We start from the raw sequence: 25768 nt of genomic DNA, 5'->3' as shown, positions 1-25768 counted from the left end.
TATTTTATGAGGCTTTAGGGGAGCTGCCTTCCCAGCAGGCTTTTCCTGAGCACCTGCTGAAATCCTCCATGTGGCTCTCAGACTGCTCCGGATCTAGGACAACACACCGGCTCTTAGGTACGCCTGGTTGGCTTTGTCATCCCCGGTCTCTTTCTCTAGAACACTGTAAATCAAAGGCCCCAGCTAAAGCTTATACATCAAACCTAGAGATGAAAAGAAGAAGAAACTAAAAGAGACATAAATAAAACCTTTCCTCTGCGAGAAAGTACAGCAGCTGGCTAAGCGATCACTGAATGTCAGCCTCAAGTAACATTTTCCATTCTTTATTTTATGAACTTAGCCTGGTCTTTCACAGCTATTCTTTTTTAAGCCTATCCATGACAAACAACTCCAAGTTTGCCTAGTAAAAATACCACTGTGGGAGAATGTCTTCTAATCTGAACATTTCAGAGGCTGATTTCTTGGATTTTCTATCAATAGAGGGTAAGTTCCAAGAAAGGGGAGACCATATCTAGCTCACACTCTATTCCTAGGAGCTAGCTAAGCGCCTGGCACACAGTAGGTGCTCACTGAATATTTGAATTTACTCCTCATCTCTGAAGGCCTATCAATCAATCAATCAATCAATCAAAGGGTATCTGTTCAGTTGCTATGGGCATAGTACAGTGCCAGGAGCTGTGAGGACCATGAAACCTAACATAGCATATACATTCCTGAAGGATTTTAAAAAAAGACTATGACACCCTCCTTGTGAATCCACTGGAATTCAGTAGTTCTTACACATAAACACAAAGGTGTGATTTCCTTAGCAAGCTACATGATATTTTAAATATTCTACGTAGTTCCTACGGTACCTGAAAGCATTCATCGGGCAGTTTATCTGATTTGAGTTTAAATAAAGTCAGAGGAAATAAAAGTACTCTTAAAGAAGTAGAATGAGACAGAAGGGGGGAAATGATCAGGCAAGTCAGCAAGTGCAGGAAAGATGGCCTCTGATGAAGAGCACAAGCTTTGGAGTCTGCAGATCTGGGTTCAGATCTCAGCGCTGTTACAATGTCACCTGTGCCTCTGGGCCAGTAATTTGCCTTTCTTGAGCCTACCCTTCCTTCTCTGTAAAATAGGGATCATAGTGTCTTTCTAGGTAGAGAATAAAGATTAAATGAGACAATCAATATACATTGAAAGCTCTCAGCACAGTGTAAGGGTGGAGTCATGGTGGGTGGTATTTGTATATTCCCATGGGTGACAGGGAGTGGTATCTGATGCAACTTTTGGGGTCTCCTGTGTCTCTCCTGATACATAGCTGAAGAGAGCTCTCTCCCCTCCCCCACTCTTCTATCACCATCCTGTTCTACCCTTTCTTCTCTTTCCTCCACAGCTTTTGTCTCTGCCAGTAACACCCACTGGTGTGCTTAGGTCTGCAGGTGGGATCCAGCTTAGTGAGGTGGGTCAGATCATGTGATCAGGATTCTGCCATCCTATCAATTCAGATATGTGATTTCAAGCCTCTTACTCACTCTTGGCAACTTTGTGTCATCTAATCTATAAAATGGTGCCTTTACTTACTACAGAAAAATATTAAAAGAAAAAAAAAAACACAAGTAAATAGCCTCCAGCAATGACAGAGTAACTGGCATCAGACCTGCCCTTCTGCTGGAAATGAGAAAGCTGGACAAAACAACTGTTTTCAGATACTGAACACAGGAAGTTTAGGAGAAGGAAAACAAGTAAGATGTGCCTATGGCTGCCCCAACTTTCTGCCTGGAGGCACTTTCTGGACCACAGTGCAAGAAGGGAGGATCCAGGCAGGGCACAGAGATTAGAATTTGAGATGCCTGAAATTTATGAAGTCAACTCCTGCAGAGAAAGGGGTTGCACAGAGATAAAACCCCAGAAATCAGCATAGAGTTTATTATTTTTGAGTCTTTCACTGCTTACTAAGCTGTGCATATTTAGGGCAAAAGTCCATAAAGCCAGGCAAAGCCAGGGGAGCTGTGAGCTGGACACGCACATCTCAGACCTCACACAGGGCTGGGAGACATGCATGCTCTGATAGCTGGAATGGAGAGCCTTTGTTGAACAGCTGGTGTATTCAGTAGAGACCCAGAAAGATCACACCTTGGTAGGAACCCAAGCTAGCTATAGAGTTAATAAGGCTGCCCTAAAATCTCCCTCTCGAGTTTAGAAACAAGCCTTGAAAGGATCAAGCTAACCAGCAAGCAATCTACCAGTTACACCATTACTCTTATATAAAGACAAATTCCTAAGTATAGGAAGAAAAGTGGCGCATGGGATCTATAAAGTGGGATAATACTAAGGGATTTTCAATGGTTACAGGGAGCTTTATAAAGAGTCCTTCTAGAGCAGGCATTGGCAATCTTTTTCTGTAAAGGGCCAGAAAGCTGTATAAAATCAGGCCTTGGGTCAGATTTGGTCCATGCGGCCTTAGTCTGCCAACATCTGCTCTACAGTCTTACTTAGACATCACTGGTCTTTCTACTTCATACTCTATTGTGTTAGAATCCACACTTTCACCAGATCCCTGAGTGACTGATAAACATATTTCATTTTGAAAAGCACTGCACTAAGACAGTGGTTTTTAAGACTTGGCTGCATATTAGAACCCAGAATTTTAAAATATTCTGATTTCTAGGCTGCCTTCCTTATCCGTTAAATCACCTTTTAGAGGTGGATCCCAGGAATCAATATCATTAAAGCTCCCTCCAGGTGATATTAATGTGCGGCTACAGCTGAGAATCAAGGCTGAAGAGGCTCACTTAGTACCGTCAAACCAACCATCAAGCTCATCTGCTAGCAGAGAAAGCAACCCAATACCCCAACCAGGCCCACTTGCTCTCAGAGACCATTAGATTCTAGAATCACAGAAAATCCCAAGGAGCGTGAAAAAGAACATTAAGTCTAATTCTTTTTTTTTTTCTTTTGAGGTATAGTTGACACATAATGTTACATTAGTTTCAGGTGTACAACATTATGATTCCATAATTCTATACCTTATGCTATGTTCACTACAAGTGTAGCTACCATCTGTTACCATACAACTCATTAGAGCTAGTTCTTGATGTCTGTTTCCAGTCCCCTGGTGGTATGGACCATTAAAAAAGTAATCCTGGAAACACAGAATGTATTTATAAAGATGTTATCAAATTCAGCCTCAAGTTAAACATGTAGCTAAGAGTAGACAACTCATTAATCTGTTTTGACATTGGATTTACGTTAAGGAATTAAATACATAGGGCTTAACTCAGAAGCATTTTAAATTCAGGAACATGGAACAAAAAATATACAGATATTCCTAAATAAACCACCACTGAGTGTTCAGTACTTTTCTTCCAGATTCTCAGGTCCCATACAATTTCACAGATGAGATTTACTTTTTCCAGTGTTTATAAATATTTAACACCTTTAAAGTTGCTTTTCTGGATCAAACTCAGGATGCCATCGAAGAGAGGCTATTATATGTGTTTTGAGAAAAGTTGGCTAATTTCTTCATATAAAGTCCAAAACAACCACTTAACTCAGTTCTTTTTGTTTGTTGCTCTTTGCCTTTATAATTTGAGGAAATAGTGCTTAAATATATGATTCTTTCTCCAGCTGCTCTTTTATAATATTTGCATTTTCTTCCACCATAGAAAAGTACAGAAGGTCTTTATCACATGATTAAAGTTTATAAGCAAAAGAAAAATATATTAATTTACTCCAAAAAAAAAAAAAAATTTACTCCATTACTGTGAAAATTCTTCCAGACTCTACTCATATCACCTCTCAGAGAGGCCTTTCCTGGCCATGGTATTTAAATCACATCCCCATCTCTTATGTTGCATTCTCATTCCTCAGAGTACCAGCTGATATGTTATCTTTGTTTTGTTGTCTCTGTACCCCTTCTCTACCCCCTCCAGCCATGACCACAATAACCAGAATAAAAGCTCCTTGAAGTCAAGATCTTCACCTATTTTGTTCACTGTCAAGCACAGGGCCTGGCACATAGTAGATGCTCAATAATCATTCCTTGAAAGGATGAACAAAAATTCACTACCTTTTAAAGAATCCAATCATCAAGAGTTCAGGTAAACAACCCAGAAGAGCACAGAAAAAGCTGAAAAGAACTCAGTACATTGTTGGGGCATGATACTCTGTGAGAGTGATGCATATGGCAACGTTGCCTCTCATCAACATAACGATTTACTCTGAAAGGCAGAGAGACAGACAATGTAACTGAGTGGAAGCTTGGCATAATCTACTAAAAATATAATCCACAAACTTTACGAAAATCTCTCCACTAAAGGAAATGTAATCCACAGAAAAGAATAACCTTGCTATCTTACAGGAGGCCACTCATTCACTTCTTCAGTGATACCAGAATTTTTAGAATTGGAAGGAAGGGCTCTTAAATTTCATTCAGCATAATCTCTAAGCAATAGCTATTAATCACACTACTACCATCTTCCAGTTGCCTATTAAGCACCAGAGCAGCGCAAGGAGTGCTTTATGCCCTATGACCATCAAATTGTCCCAGGCACTGGCCTCTAGACTCATGGTAGGCCATGATGAAATTCTCACCAGTCCGTGGCCAAGTGAGAAAAGTAGCAATCACCGAAGGCTGATCTTTATTTTGGGATTAGGCCTTCCTTCCATTTTGCAAATTAAAATAGCCTTTCTTGATACAAAGATCTGAAGGGACACCTGCACCCCCAATGCTTACAAAATCAATGTCCACAATAGCCAAACCATGGAAAGAGCCCAGATGTCCATCAAAAGATGAATGGATAAAGAAGATATGGCGTATGTATACAATAGAATACTACTCAGCCATCAAAAAAAGAAAAAGAAAAAAGAATTCTTGCCATTTGCAATGACATGGATGGGACTAGAGGACATTATTCTAAGTGAAATAAGTCAATCAAGGAAAGACAATTATCATATGATATCACTCGTATGTGGAATTTAAGAAACAAAACAGAGGATCATAGGGGAAGAGCGGAAAAAATAAAACAAGATGAAATTAGAGAGGAAGACAAACCATAAGAGACTCTTAATCATAGGAAACAAACTGAGGGTTGCTGGAGGGAGGAAGGTTAGAGGATGGGGTAACTGGGTGATGGACATTAAGGAGGGCACATGACGTAATGAGCACTGGGTATTATATGAGACTGACGAATCACTAACCTCTGCCTCTGAAACCAATAATACATTATATGTTAACTTACTGAATTTAAATAAAATTTTTTTAATTTTAAGAAATAGCCTTTCTTTTATGAAATGAAGGTAGATTTGCAAAGTCAGGGCATAGGCTATTTTTAATGTCTTTCCTTGGCAAAATAAAAAGTGGGGCCAATCTATGTTAGTCCTCAAGAAAGAAGAAGGGGTAGAAGGAGAGAAAGGAGGAGAAGAAGGAGGAGGAAGAGACAGAGAACCAAAAATGTATCCAAACATTGACAAAGGTGAGGAGGGCAAAACTGCCCCTTGTTGAGAAACACTGGTGCAGAGTAAATACTTGGCTTATCTACACAGACAAGGGAGGACAGATGCACTTGTCCTAAGGTAGTGCAAGAAGAAGAAGAAAACCTGTCTGGGGGCTGTAGCTGGAGATGTTAAGGCGAAATGCACAGAGTCATTCTTGGTGAAAGAATGGCCCTCTACTCAGGAACAAGCTGAACTGTGGAACTGGGGACCCACCTCACACAAGATAAACAATTTTTCCTACATGGATGCTGCTTATCAGACACCTGACCGCATGGATGTGCCTATAAAGGGAAATAAGGACTTAACTGCAAATTCAGAGTGAATGAAACTGAATCTAAGGATCTACTTAAGGAGAGACATATCTGTTCATGCCATTAAGATGGACTCTAAATAGTCAATATTCATTAAACTGGGTTAGTATTCATTAAATTCATTAAAATGGGTTGTCTATTCTTGTTCAAACATGAACATTCAGATCCCTTCTATTAGGCATGCATCTAGTTCTTCAATGTTTTTTTTTTTTAAGATTTTATATATTTATTCATGAGTGACACAGAAAGAGAGAGGCAAAGACACAGGCAGAGGGAGAAGCAGGCTCCACACAGGGAGTCCCATATGGGACTCAATCTCAGGACCCTGGGATCACAACCTGAGCCAAAGGTTGACGCTCAACCACTGAGCCACCGAGGCATCCCCGATTCAATCATTTTTTTTAAAAAAACTGTCATTTTAATTACTTATGAACACAGTTTTATTTTTTTAAGACTTATTTATTTATTCATGATAGAGAGAGAGAGAGACAGAGAGAGAGGCAGAGACACAGGAGGAGGGAGAAACAGGCTCCATGCCGGGAGCCCGATGTGGGACTTGACCCCGGGACTCCAGGATCGCACCCTGGGCCAAAGGCGGGCGCTAAACCGCTGAGCCACCCAGGGATCCCCATGAACACAGTTTTAGAAAGAAAAATCCACCTCCAACATTTTTCACCTCCTTTTATGAGAAATTATTCTGTTTCAGTTCCACCTCTGGAAGTACGTTTTCATGATTTATGTGCCACAGCTCTGTATCTGCCACTATGGCAACTCGTTAAAAAAATGCCACCCCCTTAATTACCAAGATGTATTACTCTGATGTTCAAATACAAGTATTTTACCATGAAATAATTCCTAGCAAATAAGATTAACCTAACTAAACTGGCTTCTATGAACACATCCACCATCTGTAAATGTGTTTCATGTACAATTTTAAGGAGGTGACTTTTGTGACTGTTGAAGGCTTCATTATAAATATTCTCTGCTAGGGGCACCTGGGTGGCTCAGTCAGTTAAGCAGCCAGCTCTTGATTTAGTCCTCAGGTAATGATCTCAGGGTCCTGGGATTGAGCCCCACATCAGGATCCACACTTAGCAAGCAGCACACTTGAGGATTCACTCTGCCCCTTCTCCTCCACTCTCCCTCTCTCTCTCAAATAAATAAATCTTTTTTAAAAAATTAAATATATAAATGTTTTCTGCTAGAATCTACTAAATCACTACAAAAACACATATCCCCTACTTTTCCAAAGTTCATGTTACCACTTTGCTTTTACAAAAGACCTTCATTAGTACCTATTTTCACTAACCAAAAGAAATCCAAGGAGGATATTCACTTTGACCAAAAAAGGCAAAAATAGCATTCACTGTTTGTTATGCAGCGAATCCTTATAGAGGTAGCTTGTACCTGAGAGTAAGAGTGGTTCTGACAAGCTCCTTCCTGGGAACTCTACTCAGGATCTTTGCATCGAGCCACCATCGCTTCAAACTGTGTTTGTGGGCATCTGTGTTTTATCTCAATTTATTCTGTGCATCTGTTAACAAGGTATGTCCTACAGTGTCAGAAAAGCCTAAAAGAAAAAAAAAAAAGAGCCTAAAAGAGGTTACTTTTGGAGTGTGGGAATGCTCAAAAAATTTTCCATACAAATTAATGGTAATTGCTTCTTCAGCAATTCTGGACTACAAAAGCTTTCAGAGGAATGCTCTTACAGATAGCACAGAAAACCTGTATTAAAATACAGCAATGTAGTTCTCAAGATAGGATTAAACTAATGAGAATAGACATTCACCAAATGCTCTGGGTAAGACATACATAAGAAAATCCACTACGAGATTATTTGTGAGCATTAAAGAGTAGAAACAACCTCAACATCCATCAACAGACATCACGTTAAATAAATTATGGTCTGACCATACAACGGGATAGTATGTAGCCACCAAAAATATGAGATATGCCTGTACTAACATACCAAGCTGCCTTGATATAGCATTAAGTGAAAAGAATAAGATGCAAAATAGTATGTATGATAAAATTCCACCATACATGCAAAATAGTATGTATGATAAAATAAGATGCAAAATAGTATGTATGATAAAATAGTATGTAAGATATATATGTGTGCAGTATATATGTATATGTATGTATGTGTATGTATAGCTATATAGCTATTTATGCTTATAATTGCATAGAAAATATCTGGAAAGATACATAAAAGTTATTTACAATTACTTCTAGGGAGAAGACACCAGACTTTTACATTTCATTTTGTGCCTTCTGTACTATTTCTTTTCCTAATTTTTTTCTTTTTTAAAGATTTTATTCATTTATTCATGAGAAACACAGAGAGAAAGAGAGAGGCAGAGACACAGGCAGAGGAAGAAGCAGGCTTCCTGCAGAGAGCCTAGTGTGGGACTCGATCCCAGGACCGGGATCATGACCTGAGCCAAAGGCAGATGCTCAACCACCGAGCCACCCAGGTGTCCCTAACTTTTTCTTTTAAAAGGATGACTATGGCCTTCATCATAAGTATTATAACCATCCTACATATACCAAAATGGGGACCATCCTCCAAAGACAAGTAGTAGTAAGTATTCAACAAAAAGAAAGATACAGTTTGGATTTATTCTCTGTAGCTCATTGCCTGAAATCCCAGATGGATTCTAGGGAGCAGGAATCCTGAAGCCTGACAAAGAAAGACTATATCCTCAAAAAGGAAGTTGAAGGGGTGCCTCTTTTCCAGCAATGTCAAAATAATTCTAGGGCATTTGACTTGCCAAATGTGGAACATTCCACAGAAATAGGACTCTAACTTATGAAACTGCTTTGAATAATGCAGTGTTATATATATATATATATATATATATATATATATATATATATATGGATATTATTTTCAGAAATACTTTCGGAAGTTAGGAGTTTATGTTATATTTCTGGATTGTAATCTTCTTTTAAACTGATGATATCACTGGGCCAGTTCTGAATCACAGTTCAAGCACAATCAAATGTGGCCAAGAGCTGCCCTCAGCCCCACAGAGGAGAGGGACAGGAGGCAAAGGCTGGCTGAGGAGATGTACCTCTCTGTGGGGCTCTAGCTGAAAGCAGTAAGCACTGCCCTGACACACAGCTGCCAGCCCACTGATTCCTAAGCCAGTGTGTCCAGGAGCAAAAGAGAACTCAAAGCAGAAGATTATGGGTAATGGTGACAAGACCACTCAGACACTAAAAGCAAGTGTTGCAATAGAAAAATACAATGTGTGGCAACCAACACAGCTACCGTTCCTGCACCTCCCCACCCAGGTCACTCAGTTCTTACTCCCTAGGCGCACCAAATCCCAAACACAGGATGTACTAAGGAATGTTGGTACCTTGCCTCATCATGGGCAGGCCAGATGGCTAGGAAAACCAACTCTCCCATCATTCTACAGTGACATGTTGATGCTGAAATCTCCCTGCCCATGGCTGGTAGCAGATGCCAGGAACCTCAACAGTCCCTGAGATACCACTACAGGCCTCAGTGCCACTTCTTTCAAGGTAATTGGTTTCTTTTCAGCCTAAACCTAATTCCTTCAACACTTGGGAAACTGCTTATCAAAACTGCATGCCTGACAAGTAAGAGTGGAAATGGACACATTTACTGCAGAGAATCTGCTTCCTCACATGAATACAGGGAAGAATCAGTGCTTCCTAACTATTACAAGGGATGGCACATAGGAATTGGAAGAAAGAGACAGGCAAATGTTCTCATTTTCAATGGGGTGGAAGAAGATACAATCTGTAAGTGCATTCATTACAGACCACTGAGCCTGATACCTGAAGATTTTAAAGTGTGAGGCGGGACTGCCATCTGTGACACTTTGTGTGCCCTTCTCTATTGGGTAGGTATTATTATCCCCATAAAACAGATGAAAAGACTGAATTACAGGGAAGTTCTTTTTAAAAAAATATTTTATTTATTTATCAGAGAGAGAGAGAGAGAGAGAGAGGCAGAGACACAGGCAGAGGGAGAAGCTGGATCCTTGCAGGGAGCCTGATGTGGGACTGGATCCCAGGTCTCCAGGATCACTCCCTGGGCCGAAGGCAGGCGCTAAATCACTAAGCCACCCAGGGATCCCTGGGAAGTTCTTTAACATACCTAAGGACACCAAATAAAAAGTGTTAAAGCCCTTCAAACCCCAAAGGCTGTACTTTCTCCCCATTTGACAGAGAAAGGGAGTCACCAGGCCCAGTCATCAGTCCTATCACATTAGGCCCACTTCAGTCCTATCATTAACTTAGCTGAGTTCAAGAACTTACATTCCTGTTTTGTTGTCTGTCCCTAATAATCTACCTTTCACTCTTTTTTAAGGAACTGAATGGATGTTAACTAGACTTTGTGTGATCCTTTTGTAACATGTTCAAATACTGAATTATGTCATACATCTGAAACTAATGTTATATATCAATCATATCTCAATTTTTAAAAAGATATTACATTTAAAAAGCAAGTGATACAATGTACTGCTGTAGAAAAGCCTAATTTCTTTTTTTTTTTTTAAAGATTTTATTTATTTGAGAGAGACACACAAAGCATGAGTGGATACGGAGGGGCAGAGGGAGCAGGAGAAGCAGACTCCCTGCTGAGGACGTAGAACTTGATCCAGCACCCCAGGATCATGACCTGAGCTGAAGGTAGATATTTTAACCAACTGAGGCACCCAGGCACCGAAAATCCTAATTTCTTAAAGAATCCAAAAGGGAACCTGGGGGCACTGATTGACAAAGAATAAAAACAGGAGGGACACCTGGGTGGCTCAGTGGTTGAGCATCTGCCTTTGACTCAGGGCGTGATCCCAGGGTTCTGGGATTGAGTCCCACATCTGGCTCCCTGCATGGAGCCTGCTTCTCCCTCTGTCTGTGTCTCTGCCTCTCTCACTGTGTCTCTCATGAATAAATAAATAAAAGTCTTAAAAAAAAAAAAAAAGAATAAGAACGGGAAACACCATCCTATCACTGAAGCTTCATGACCCTTAGACCAAAAGTGAAGGACTAAAGGTACAGCCTGCTAGGTTGGGACAATATTATCTTCTTAGAGGGAAAAAGGGCAATTGGGCTTCGTGCTGTAAGATTTTATTTTCCTCTCAGCTGATCACTAGAGCCTTGCCTGGTTCCTGCTGCCTGGACCCCACCGGGATACCCTGCACCACCAGGGTAGAGCTCGGGCTCTATCCCACTACCAGCACACAGCCCTCTTTCAGGCAAACAAACTGCCAGGGAGTCTTTGAATATGTGGAGTCTCTTAGGTTGTTTGCTCTTGTTCTCCCCCCTGCCTTCAAACACCTTGTTTTCCAAAAGTCTACAGGAAACATCTTGTGCAAAAGTGAACAAAATCCTGCTTCTTCACAAATTCCCAGTAGATGCACCAGCATGTATTTCCATGTAGGCACAAAGTGTCAAGCGGCACTGGGACACATGCCCAGGTGACAGGGATGGCTGATAGACGGACACCTTCCTCTCAGGCAACTTCTGCCATGAAATTCCTGGGTATACCTTATGTCAGGCCGTGATTGGGACTTTTTTTTTTTTTTTTTTTTTTTGGTAAGGTTTTATTTATATTAGAGAAAGAGCATGGCAGGGAGGGGCAGAGGAAGAGAGAGAATCTTAAGCAGACTCCCGGCTGAGCACAAAGCCCAATGTGGGGCCCAAGTTCAAGATCTGGGCTGAAACCAGGCATTAGGCACCAACTAATCCACCCAGGCGCCCCAGGCCATGACTGAGATGTTCTTGTGTAGCCACAGATCAAGGGTAAGATAGTGAAAATTTACAGACCCTGAGCAAACAAAACTGGCCTGCAGGAACTGCTAACGTTGAGTAAAAAAACACAAAGGAGACACTATTGACTACTTTTTTCTTGCTCTATCCTAATGTTTTGCATTAATTTAAACTTCTTACATTTTTAAAAAGATTTTGAGGGATCCCTGGGTGGCGCAGCGGTTTGGCGCCTGCCTTTGGCCCAGGGCGCGATCCTGGAGACCCGGGATCGAATCCCACATCAGGCTCCCGGTGCATGGAGCCTGCTTCTCCCTCTGCCTGTGTCTCTGCCTCTCTCTCTCTCTGTGACTATCATAAATAAATAAATAATTAAAAAAATAAATAAATAAAAAATAAAAAGATTTTGAGAGAGAAAGAAAGAAAGAAAAAAGAAAGAAAGAAAGAAAGAAAGAAAGAAAGAAAGAAAGAAAGAAAGAAAGAACAAACATGGGGAGAGGGAGAAGCAGACTCCCTGCTGAGGATGCAGGACTCAATCCCAGGAACCTGAGATCATGACCTGAGTGGAAGGCAAACACTTAACCAACTGAGCCAGTCAGGTGCCCCTATATTTATTTTTATAAATATTTATTTATTTATTTGAGATAGAAAGGGAGATGAGAGAGAATCTCAAACAGACTCCCCACTGAGTACAGAGCCTGATGTGGGGCTCGATCCCAGGACCCTGAGATCATGATCTGAGCCAAGATCAAGAGTCAGATGCGCTTAACCAATTGAGCCACCCAGGGGCCCCTCACATTGATTTTATTGATCTAGCATAGGAGCCAGAAGCTTCCTCTTTTGATTGAAGAGGGAGGAGACAGGCTCCCAATACCCTAATAGCAAGCCCACCACCACCTACTCTTATTATTCTTGTTTTATCCCTTTAAATGTTAAATCCAAGGCTTCAGGGATCCCTGGGTGGCGTAGCGGTTTGGCGCCTGCCTTTGGCCCAGGGCGCGATCCTGGAGACCCGGGATCGAGTCCCATGTCGGGCTCCCGGTGCATGGAGCCTGCTTCTCCCTCTGCCTATGTCTCTGCCTCTCTCTCTCTCTCTGTGTGTGTGTGTGTGTGTGTGTGTGTGACTATCATAAATAAATAAAAAAAAAAAATCCAAGGCTTCAGCTTCTAGGGAATACCTCTGAAACCACAGGCCACATTTGAAGTCCCCCCCCCCCTCCTTTTTTTGCCTGGGGAAAGCTTTTTATTCTATCAGATTCTCAAAGCCATCTGCAATCAAACCAAGGTAAAACACAAATGTCTTCAAGCCTTCAAGAATGTTGTATTAAGACACGGCCCCTCTTGAATTACAAGTGCTATGGGCTTAACTGAGTATGTACTGAGGGCAGGAATAAACCCAGGACAGTAAGAAGGGACAGCCAGGGCTGGTAATCAGGCCAGATGGGCACCAGAACAAAATGTAACCCATTTCACTTTGTCTTTGCATTGGCCCTAGCCCGGAGTATGCATGACAGAGAATTTTATGATATAACCTCAAGAAGTAGGCAATCATCTCCAGAGCTTGGTTGCATGACAAGGCTGTGGCCTGAAGGAACCACCTGGTTAGGTGGGGGGGGAGGGGGGGACAATGTTGCAAGCGGTGATCAACCAAGCTCTGGAGATGGCTGCCTACTTCCATATGGCCTTGGCTAAATAACCTAGCTGGGCAACAGTTTTCTCAACTGTCAAATGGGGATATAAATAGTACATTTCCCCTTGCCTATTGGGATAAGGCCAAGTAAACACTCAATAAATGTCAGGGATCATGATTACTATTTAGAGGAGACTTTATACTCCTTTTGTAATCATTTTCTTATGTGACCTCTGCAGTGAACACTTCCTGAGGGTATGAGATTTATTATTATCTTTATGTTGTTTTCCCTTTAAGAACTTGCAGCCACATGTTTTAAAAGCATATCCTTTGCTTTGCTGCCTATTTCAGAACTTTTATCTTCAAAGGACCAAAGCAAGTGCACCTCCTCCACATTTTTCTTGTTTTTTAAGGTTTTTTTAAAAATTGTATTATTTTTTATTTACTCATGAGAGACACAGAGAAAGAGAGAGAGGCAGAGACACAGGGAGAGGGAGAAGCAGGCTCCATGAAGGGAGCCTGACATGGACTCGATCCTGGGTCTCCAGGATCAGGCCCTGGGCTGAAGGCTGAACTAAACCACTGAGCCACCTGGGCTGCCCCCACATTTTTCTTATATTCCATTTTCTGTAAATATCACATGAAGTCAAATTTACAATGATTTGAACATTTCTAAGCTCGGCCAACAAAATGACAAAATGGATTTTCCAATCTCCACCGTGGATAATGCTTTCTGGCTAAAAATGTCTTGTGTGTTATGATGCTTTGACCTTCTTCCAGCACTTTCATAACTACTCCTTATTTTATTTATGTGCTTCTTTATTTATTTATACCTGTAGCTTATCCCACCAAGGACTGAAGGTGGCTTTAAGGACACAGAGAAGTTGACAAGTTGGCCTGAAATAAAGGTAGAGTTAAAGAAAAACAAGAAAGAAAGCAAACCAAAACCCCTGGGAAAAGAGAAGAAAAAGGCATTATTTCTATTTCACAGAGAAGGAAACCAGGGCACAGAGCCACATAATGCTTTTTGAACAATGTGGGTTAAAAGCAAGAAATAAGCTGACATGAAGCCAGCCCTACAAATGATTTCCTGGGACTCTGAGGTATTGGGAAACTGACTCAAAACAAAACACACCAATTCAAAAAGACCACATCCAGCTCAGCAAAAGTGGGTCAGAGAGATGGGGACTCCTCCTGGGAGAAGTCCTGGGAGCTGGATGGGCTAGAGCTTAGGGGAAAGATGCCCTTGACAGCAACGATGGTCCATACGACAGATCAGGTATTATTAGGAAGGGCCATGTACCATTCAAAAGCCATCCTCAACATGGATGGATCTGGAGGGTATTATACTGAGTGAAATAAGTCAATCGGAAAAGGACAAACATTATATGGTCTCATTCATTTGGGGAATATAAAAATTAGTGAAAGGGAATAAAGGGAAAGGAGAGAAGATGAGTGGAAATATCAGTGAGGGCGACAAAACATGAGAGACACCTAACTCTGGGAAATGAACAAGGGGTAGTGGTAGGGGAGGTGGGCAGGGGGCTGGGGTGACTGGGTGATGGGCACTGAGGGGGGCACTTGACAGGATGAGCACTGGCTGTTATGCTATATGTTGGCAAATTGAACTCCAATAAAAAAGAGAAAAGAAAAAAGAAAGCCGTCCTCAAGAGTATCACCTCATTTACTACCCACCACAGTACTCTATGACATAGCATGAGTATTCAAGTCTTGCAAAGGAGGCCCAGAAAGTTTAAGTAACTTGCTCAAAGTCATAGAGTTGAGTGGGTGGCAGATTTGGATGCAGGAGGTCTGACCCCAGAACACCCTTCTAACCTGTCTTCAGAGACCCAATGAAGACAGGCCATCAATGGGAGGGCTGAATGACCAGGGATGGCCTCTTACAAAGCTGAGAGGGTGAGGAAAGCAGGCATGGTGGATGGGTCAAGGAAGTTGCAAGGGAAAATGAAAACTCAGCTAGAAAACAAGGAAGTCAAGATCTAAATCCCCATGATGGACATGTGTCTTATTTTGATCCTCGCAGCTTGCTAGAGAAATTCCTGAAAGTGACCTCATAAGGAGTCAGGATGCTGACTGGTCCCCAAAACCCACCTTATCCATTGGACAGAACAACAGGATAATGTTGTTGATGTCAGTGCTGATAATGATTTAGGATTATTCAGGATTATTATCATCACTACCATCATCATCAACAATAGTGTTTGCTTTTTTTCTATGGTAAGTTTAGTGCTGCCATTCAATTTGATTAGTATTTGCTGAGCATATACTGTGTACCAGGCACTCTACTAGGCACAATGATTTTGAACACAGAACTTTATGTAATTTCTACAGCACATTAAATATTATTTTAAACATTAAAATTTTTCTAAATCAGGGGCGCCTTGTGACTCAGTTGGTTAGGTGTCTGCCTTCAGCTCAGGCCATGATCCCAGAGTTCTGGGATCCAGTCCCACATGGAGCTCCACACCAGGCTCCCGGCTCAGTGGAGAGTTTGCTTCTCTCTCTGCCTGTCACCCTGCTCGTGCTCTCTCTAGATCAAATAAATGAATAAATGAAGGAAGGAAGGAAGGAATAAATAAATAAATAAATAAATAAATAAAATCTTTACAAAAAATTGTTTTTCTAAATCACATCACACATTGTTAGATGCAAGAAAGTTTCCTGTTATAACTTTGAGCAAAAAAAATAGAATCCAGAGCTGTTTTTTAATTCCCAGTTCTTTCTTTCTTCAATTCCAGTATAATTAACGTACAGTGCTTTATTAGTTTTAGGTGTACAATATAGTGTTCAGCAATTCTCTACATTACTCAGTGCTCATCATGATACATGCATTCTTGATCCCCTTCACCTATTTCACCCTCCCCCTCTCCTTTCCCTTCTGGTAGCTATGTTTGTTCTCTATAATTAAAAGTCTGTTTATCTCTTTTTTTCTTCATTCATTAGTCTTGTTTCTTAAATTCCACAGATGAGTGAAATCATGTGGTATTTGCCTTTCTCCGACTGACTTATTTTGCCTTGCATTATACTATCTAGCTCCATCCATGTTGTGGCAAATGAAAAGATGTCATTCTTTTTTGTGTCTCTTTCTTCTCGGTTTTTAATATGCTGAAAGACATTCAGTATCCTTCTTAGTTTTCTGGTTAGTTGCACACATCAACTTCTCATGCCTGTTGAAGGTTAAGTTAATATTTGGAAAGTGATATGTGGGTTTATAGTTTACTACTGGCAGAGACCAAGTCTCCTTGAGTTCACCTCCCATGTCCTAACACCCTGCCTGTGTTTGCTGAGTGCCCACCACGTGGGTAAACACCATGTCACCTCCTCAGTAGATGAAATCAGGAAATAGATCACAAGTAGGAAGAATCTGTCTAGACTGATGTAAAGGTTGCAGGTAGTGGCAAGCATTGTGGTAACACTCTAGCAGTAGAAGAGACATTTCCCTTCAACCATCCTGTAAGGTACCTGGATAGCCAATAGCAAGCACAGTGTTCAGTACAGAGTATGCACTTATTCAATGCTTACTGGATGAATAAAAAGCATTAAATAGACAGCAATATGAATGTGTGCAAATAATATGAGGCAACTGTGTTCACTGTCTAAAATAACTAAAGTAGGATTATCTGATATTATTGGTTCATACTGACCCTACATAATTCACATGAATACATAAAGAAAATTCTCATTTACAGGCACCTGGGAGGCTCAGGCAGTTAAACGCCCAACTCTTGATTTTGGCTCAGGCCATGGTCTCAGGTTCATGGGACTCAGCCCCATGTCTCACGCTCAGCAGAGTCTGCTTGTCCCTCTCCCTCTGATCCTCTTCCCACTCTCTTTCTTATTCTTTCTCCATCAAATAAATACATTTTTAAAAATTCTCCCTTACAGCATTATGTAGATAATTCCAAATTTGTTTTTCCCAATTTCTAAATCTTGCTATCCGTATTTTTGCTCAGGCTGCTATTGTCTTGGAGCTGTTGGAAGTTACCAGATAATCCATAATCATCAGGTCCAGATTTGAGAGACAACATATTTCAATCAACTCAATTCTTTGAAGGAAGAAGACACGATTAGCCACAGACTTGGCACAAAGACCAATGATCTTCTCATCTTCACAAAGTAACTCAAATTCAAAGTTAGGGAATTAGCTGAAAATTTATAGCAGACATAAAGCAGTGGGAACCTGTAGGGCACTTCTCGGATGTACAATGAAAGTAAAAATTCTACTGTACCACCTTAAATCATAATTGAGCAATCACCTGTTTCTTATTATGACTATTTCTCCATACTTCATTAATAATATATCAATAACATTAATAAAATAACTATGGCCAATAAGGCAATTTAAAAAAATAACTTAAAACTCTACAGGTAATTTTGAAAGTACCCACAATAAGAAAACTCTTGAGGTCTAGTAATAAACGGTTATAAAAAGGTTTCCTAAAAAAAATAAAAATTTAAAAAAAAAAAAAAAAGGTTTCCTCCAAGATCTGATTAAATCTTGTATTATTGCTCTTCTCTGGAGCATTGGTAAGTGTAAAATAACATGCCAATTTCTATTCCTTAAGCTGTATTTTCCTAGCATCACTCAGAATGTAGTAGCTTCAACAGCTACTCTTTTTATAGAGGATTCTGACATAAAGATATTTGCTCTTCCTGAATAGATGGTCTTTTTCTTAAATGAGTATATGCACATCTACTTGTTCTATGCATCTATGAAACCTACATTGCCTGATTTTAAGTGTTGCCTTCACTCTCAAAAAACAGAAATCATATTCTATGTTCTTAGTTTTGGCTTTAGAGCTAGACTAGTCTGGGTTTGACCTTGACTCTGATTTTAAGTTCATGTATCATATTTTCACAACTAGACCTCCAGCTCCTTGCATACAGAAATCATGTGTTCCCACTGTTTTATGTCACTCTCAACCTAGAGCATGGTGCTGGATATGAAGAGGACAACAACAACAAAAAAGTTTCATTCCAGGCGTTAGGAATGGTTAGGTAGGTCCACCTAACCACTCCACTGGTTAGGTGGACCTCTAACAAACATGACATATAAGGGGCACCTGGCTAGCTCAATTGGAGGAGCATACAACTCTTGATCTTGGGGTCATGAGTTCAAGCCCCATATTGAGTGCAGAGATAACTTAAAAATTAAATCTTACATGCCAGAGAATACATTCTCACAAACATAATTCTCACAAATGTGGTTTTGCTTAAAGACACCTCAGATTAACTGAGATCCTTCATCATAAGATGATTTGTGGAGACTGCATGGAAGCATCTCCAAACACAAATCAAAGCACTTGGCAAATGAGAAGCCATCTGCTGACATATGCACCTTCAATGAAGAGAACAGGATTAGATTATTTGCCTAAAATTATACACAAAGTTAGGAGAAAACATATATACTAATAGCAAATACTAGGAAGTAATTCTATGGAAACTCTGAGTCATTATTAATCAGAATAACTTCCCTGTAAAGGCTCTGTGCCAGTACAAATCACTTTTTTTGCCCAGTACTGAGCAACATAAAGGATGAGAAGCCCTAGTCTCCTCCTGAAAGGAGTTCAACAGATAACTAGAGGTCTAGAAACACCTATGGGAGCACCACTAGCTGTGACAGCAGCAATAGTAATGACCACAGGCCTTTACTAAGTGTTCTGAGCTCCGTTGCCTCCCTCAATCATCATGACAACCTAGGAAGCAGGCAGTATTATCATTTTCATTCTACAGATGATGAAATTGAACAAGGCAATGTGTAGCAACTTGCCCAAGGTCACAGTCAAGGTCAAATCCAAACTAGTCTGGCTCTAAAGTCAAAAATAAGAATACAGAATATGATTTCTGTTTTTTGAGAGAAGGGCAACACTTAAAACCAGAGGGGTGCTTCTACGCTAATAAATAGCATTAAAGGATGCCTGGGTGGCTGCATTGTTTGAGCCTCTGACTCTTGGTTTCAGCTCAGGTTCATGATCTCATGGGTCATAGGAATCAAGTCTCAGGTGGGGTTTTCTGCTCCTTGGCGTGTCTGTTTGAGACCCTCTCCCTCTGTCCCTCCCCCCCACATACTTGCACTCTCTTTCTCCCCCTCAAGTAAATAAAACTTTAAAATAAATAAATAAATAGCATTAAGATAATTGGCTCCCATTGGGAAAATAATAAAGCTATCACCCTGCCTCACACCTTATACCAAGATATACATTTTAAAGTTAAAAAAAAAATTTTAACTGTAAAATTACCAGGAGATACCTATTTATATAATGTTGGGAATTAGAATGATTTTCTAAACATTGCACCAAAGCAGAGGCATTGATTGATAAAATTACTACATAAAAATCTAAAATCTCTGTACAACAACAAAAAAACCCACATTTACTTATAGTAGCCAAAAATGGGAGACAGACTAATGACCATTAATAGGGAGAAAGTTAAAAAGATTGTAGTGTATTTGTACTCCAAAATACTACGCAAACCTTAAACTGGCTGAGGTATTAACAGCTAAAGAATGGTTGTGATAGAATGTGGAATTTTAAAAAGCAAGTTGCAGAACAATATGTTTTTGTTGGAGATTTCTGGTTTGCTAAAATCAAACACAAACAGTGACCAGACTTGAAAATTCCCTGAGCTGACACAGCCAGTTAATCATACAAGCAAAGCTTAATTTATTTTACAAGATGAGAAAGGCTAACGTGACCTGGGTCACTTCTTGCTTATGCCTCTGAAAATCATGAGCAAAACTTAAATTGTTCCCTGCAACTGACAGGTGGTAACCACTAACCAATTCCTTTACATTTAAGAACATTCTAACACTGTAACCAATTATTGCAATGAATAGTCCCAGTCTCCACATTACATACACTGCTTTATAACAATATACTTCTGAGCCTCATTCCATATTTTGGTTTGAGTACTCTCAGTTTTTGCAAACTGTCTTTTTATTCTGCGTACAATAAACTTTTACTAATTACTACTTCAGGGATTCATTAGTTTTACTTGTTTTGTTGTATTTTTCTGAATTTTTGACAGGTTAAAAGCTATGCATAATCAACTGTACTAAAATACATATATTTACATATATGGTTCATCAACATGGAGATAGATATATTTATAGTATACTCCCCTAAGAATATACACAACACTACTGGTTACCACTAGGAAGGAGAAAGGGAGGGTGTGAAGAGAAAATGTTCTCTTTTGCTTCCTTTTGATATTTTACTTTTTTTTTTAATTTTTTAAATTTTTTTAATTTTTTTAATTTATGATAGTCACAGAGAGAGAGAGAGAGAGAGAGAGGCAGAGACACACAGGCAGAGGGAGAAGCAGGCTCCATGCACTGGGAGCCCGACGTGGGATTCGATCCCGGGTCTCCAGGATCACGCCCTGGGCCAAAGGCAGGCGCAAACCGCTGCGCCACCCAGGGATCCCTACTTTTTTTTTAAGTACACATTAGGGCAGCCCGGGTGGCTCAGCGGTTTAGCGTCTGTCTTCAGCCCAGGGCCTGATCCTGGAGACCCGGGATCAAGTCTGACATTGGGCTCCCTGCATGAAGCCTGCTTCTCCCTCTGCCTGTGTCTCTGCCTCTCTCTCTCTCTATCTCTTATGAATAAATAAATAAAATCTTTAATAAATAAATAAATTTTAAAAATAAAGTACACATTAATTTGGTCATTTTAGAGAAAACATTTTAATCAGATTGTATAAAAATTAAAAGGCAAAACTGGGAAAATTATGGCAAAAAACGCTAAAGATTTAGTATTCTTGATGTATAAAGTACCCTTATGAATTAGTAAGGTGACAACAATTCCAATAGAAAACAGGCATTCTATAGAAAATAAAATGTCCAAGAAAATACAGTATTTCTTTACACTATAATCATAGAAATGCAAATTAAAACACGAAATTTTTCCCCCCTATAGTTAGCAAGGTTTCAAGAAATTATAATATTAGTGTTGAAAAGAGTCTTGGAAAAAATGATTTGCATCCCTTTTCTAGAGGACAAACTAGAGCAATTTTTCTTACAGAAATTTAGCTTGAAGAATAATTTAAGATAAATATAAGGGCTTACCCAGAAGGATGTTGAACACAGCCCTTTATAAAAGCAAAACCTCAGAAACAATGAAAATGATCAAACATAGGCAACTGTTTATTTGTATAATTTCAAAAGTTGTTTCAGGAGAAAAAAAAACACAATTATTTCAGAGAAACCTAAGGAAGCAGAGGAAAACAAGGAAAAGGTGATCTCACAAGCACTTAAAAGAAAAAGGGCCTGGGGTGCCTGGCTGGCTGGGTTGGAGGAGTGTGTGACTCTTGATTTCAGGGTCACGAGTTCAGGCCCCACATTGGGTGTAAAGATTATTTAAAAAAAAAAAAAAAGAAAAAGAAAAAGCTAAATAAACTTAAAAAAAAATAAAGAAAAGAAAAAAGGGCCAGGATTTTTTTTGATGCCCAACAGATTAAAAAAAAAAAAGATTTATTTATCTGAGAGAGCAAGAAAGAAAGCACAAGCAAGAGGATGGGGCAGAGGGAGGGGCAGAGGGAGAGGTAGGCTCCTCCTGAGCAGGGAGCTCCTATGGGGCCTTGATCCCACCCCTGGGATCATGACCTGAGCTGCAGGCAGACACTTCACCAACTGAGCCACCAAGGTGCCCCTATACAGTTGGGTTTTGACAGTTTTTTATATACTGGAGACACTAGTCCTTTGTTAGCAGATATGCAAATATTTTCTCCTGGTCTGTACCTTGCCCTTTCAACCTCTTAATGTGGGCTTGCAGAGAGTGAGAAAGTTTTTAATTTTGAGGAGGTCCAATTTATCAAATTTTTGGCTATTGTAGATTTCGTTTCAATCATTTCCATTTGCTTTTTTTATAACTTGGATTTCCTCGCTGAAATTTTCTATTTTTTCATTTGTTTCAACAGAACTTGTAATTGATTGTTGAAGAGCTTTTATGGTGATTGCTTTTAAATTCTTAGCAGTTAATTCCAATGCCTACTTTGTCTCAGTGACTTGACTCATTCAACTCGTGACTTTTGGCTCTTGGTCAGACGAGTGATCTTGGTCCTATTTAAACCCTTTATTTTAGCATAGAGCCATCCTGTTTAGGTTTAGCACACAGGTCATGGGCTGCTTTTATGGGTTGTGGTTCTATGGACAGTTTAATTTTCAGAGCCTTTGCTGTTTCCTTGGTCTCCTTGATTTATTGGGTACAGTTAAGGCTCCCACAGGCCCCCGCTAGTGCTGCCCGAGGGACTAGCCCAGCCTGTGGGTGTCTTTTGGGGGTGGCTGATCTCAGGCCCCCTTTTCCAGTGCCACTAGCTGCTGCCCAGCTGGCCCAGTGAATGTAAGAGGACAGGGAGCAAGGGGAGTCTCAGGTCCACAGAGACAAAGGGGCTTCTCCAGTCAGGTCACTTACTGTGTTAACAGAATCCCGCTGCTCACGCCCTGGCCACCTGGGCCTGTCTTAGCAGAGGCCTGAGAGGAGAGGGCTTCCTCTGTCCACCTACTCTTACAGATTTTCTACAGATTCCCTCTCGTTGGTTGCTGGGCTCTCCTGGTGATGTAGGATGACCAACCGGTCAGTCCTGGGGAGAAATGAGTCCTGCTCTCTACCTTTGTTTTCTAGCCTCCTATCAATCAAGCAAGATAAATGTAAACGTCTCCACAAATTACACAACACACGTACGGTCACTAGAATTAACATTGGTAGCCTTAAGACAAGTTAGCTTCTCAGATTCTGAGAAAATAATCTCTAATAATTTGGAAGCTTTATCTCTAGTAGGCACAAAAACTGCAAAGAATGAATTATAAAGGCTTAAATTCTTGTTCTTGGGAAGGTTCAGGAATCTGTAAAAAGTCGTCACTAGAGGGCAGCAGACTCAAACACTGCCCCATAGCAAGCAATTGCCAGGCACCATCTCCAGATTGTAGACTGAGAGCAGCTGCTTAGGTTCTTACTGGCTAAAAACATGGAATATTATTTTAACCCATTCTTCCTCAAACTTGACTTCTAAAATGGCACTGGCTCATGGGTAACTTCCTCATTCTTTTACTTATACTGTGCCCAATATTCCCAGCATTTTCAATATTCCCCGTATTTTCCAAGAGTTCTTCATAGAAGAAAATTCTGGATCTATCAACTGAATATATTGTAAAGAAATGGAGCTAAATCTCTTGGCCTGTTTGTCTGTTTTTAGAATTTATTTAAATTTTCCACTCAAGTGCATTATTTTGTGAGCAGGAACAAATTCACAATGCTATAGGATGTAATAAGAATACAGTTTTCTTGGGGTGCCAGGAAGAGTGTGTGTGGCTCTTGATCTTGAGGTCATGAGTTCAAGTCTCATGTTGGGTGTACAAATTACTTAAGTAAATAAACTTAAAAAAAAAAAAAGAAAACAGTTTAAAACGCAGTCTTTAGAGGGTGCTTTGCAAAGGAACTTGGCATGAAGTTGTAGCAAGACAGCAGCTGGAGTTACCACCTTTCTGTTCTATCTGCAGCTTCCCATGTTCCCATGGCCAAAACAAAACAAAACAAAACAAAAAATGCTCTAAGTCATCTCCAAGTTCAAAGGATTCAGCAAACAACAGCAAGATGGAGGCACCAGAAACGGACACCTGATTTCCATGACACATATGGTAATGCTGTATTAGCTAAAGAAACCATTTTCTGTGTTGCATATACAGCAACACAAACTGGAATAGAAGGGGACCTATCCCCTGTTGGCAGAGTTACCCCAAAGGAATGGAGAGATCAGTAATTATCCCAGCTGGTATAATACTGTATTGCCTCAGGAACGACTCCTGATTGATGCCAAGTGAAAGCACTGTGCACCTATTAAAATATGGCACGATTGAAGAAATAAAGTACATGTGAAACCTTCAAAAAAATTAAAATCAAATTAAATAAAAAGCAGTCGTTAGAGATATCCTTAAAGCCACGGCCACATGCACTATAATTAGAGAAATATTCCCTAGAAAAATGAGTTAAAGGGATCCCTGGGTGGCGCAGCGGTTTGGCGCCTGCCTTTGGCCCAGGGCGCGATCCTGGAGACCCGGGATCGAATCCCACGTCAGGCTCCCCGTGCATGGAGCCTGCTTCTCCCTCTGCCTGTGTCTCTGCCTCTCTCTCTCTCTCTCTCTCTATCATGAATAAATAAATAAAATCTTTAAAAAAAAAAAAAAAGAAAGAAAAATGAGTTAAAGAAACAACTCTGCTTGGAATATACTTTCTTCGAAATGGAATGATAATTTTCTGCTCTCAGAAGCACGTTATCTCCTCACAGATGTTCTTTTCTCTGCTGTAGTCTCATCAGGAGAAAAGCCGAGGGCTTTAGAGAGGCCAGTATGGGCTAGTCTGAAGACTTCCCAAATGAAAGTCAGGCAAATCTGCAGGGATTAGGTAAGAGTAGATGCTATTCAACTTAGAAGCTTTCTCATCCTAGAGTCCACATAAGATTAATCACAAGCTAAATTTGATGACAAAGCTCTAATGAGGCAATCAAGGGACTGTGAGACTTTATATCATTTTCATACCTTATCAAAATTACACTCATATGTTTTTCAGGCATTCATTCAACCAGCCTTTACTGAGCACCTACTATGTGCCAGGCACTATATGCCCTTATTCTCTGCTCACACGTCAGGGTCTAGGTTTAAAAGGCAGTAGCTGCAAACACTGTGTAATGAGACAATCAGAGAACAAAATGTGAATCTCGAAAGGCTAGCATGGGTGACCCAGAAATGGATAAAGTGCTTACCCTTAAAAGATATGTTCCAATAAGCTGGGTTTCTGTAACTTCAAGCATGTTAGCAAAACCCAGCTCCACAAAAAACTCTAGGGAGCCTGGAGGTAAATAAAGGGCACCCACTTGGCAAACAGCATGATTTATAACTTCAATGGGCAAAGAGCCAAGTTTAAGAATAGTTCCTGGGCCAGATGAGAAAATTTCTTCTGGACAGAAAAGTTATCAAGGGTTGTACTCACTCCAGCAAGCAAAGTGAGAAGACTCGTTTTCTTCCCTCGGGTTTAACATAAGAAGTTGGATCCTACCTCGTGTTGAGAATAGTCTGCCAATGGTTAGAGCTTCTTCAATGGAAGGAAGAGGAGAGGTTGAAAGGCAAGCTCAGGGAGCAGTGGACATAATGCTGGTCAAAATGATCCAGAGTTCTAGTCACTCCCAGGATGGTGCTGATACTGAAGATATACTCAGGATTAGCAGGGTTAGCAAGAAGAAGCTAGCAGAGACTGAAGGAGAAATACTTAAAACTTACTACTTAGCACTTACTCATACCTGAATGTTTGCATTTCTTTAAAGTTATGCCTTTGAAGTCAGCCTGACCCAGATTTGAGTCTTGGCTTTCCACTATTCTTTGGGAAACATATCAATATGGAACCTCTATAAGACTATTTCCTCCTGGGAAACATGGAGATCATGATAGTACTTGTTTCTCGGGGGCAGATGTGAGAATCAGAAAAAATGGTGGATAAAACATGCATAGCACAGCACAGCGTCTGGAATGTAAGTGTACAATAAAGGATAAACTATTAATCTTTCTGTCTTCTCAATTCAATATAGTCTC

At 40.3% G+C, this 25768-nt stretch overlaps 1 protein-coding gene and 1 pseudogene across 7 annotated transcripts in view; one reads left to right on the top strand and one right to left on the bottom strand.

Annotated features, from left to right (window-relative positions):
• The window catches only part of SHLD1 (shieldin complex subunit 1), an 82396-nt gene that overhangs the window by 38170 nt on the left and 18458 nt on the right, over positions 1 to 25768 (bottom strand). The gene's annotated exons all lie outside the window — the stretch shown is intronic.
• Positions 23701 to 23946, top strand: LOC112930017 (cytochrome c oxidase subunit 7B, mitochondrial pseudogene; annotated as a pseudogene).

The sequence above is a fragment of the Vulpes vulpes genome, chromosome 14 (genome assembly GCF_048418805.1).
Source record: "Vulpes vulpes isolate BD-2025 chromosome 14, VulVul3, whole genome shotgun sequence".
NCBI lineage: Eukaryota > Metazoa > Chordata > Mammalia > Carnivora > Canidae > Vulpes > Vulpes vulpes.
The sequence above is the reverse complement of the archived record's forward strand: the minus strand, read 5'-3'. Positions and strand labels throughout refer to the sequence as shown.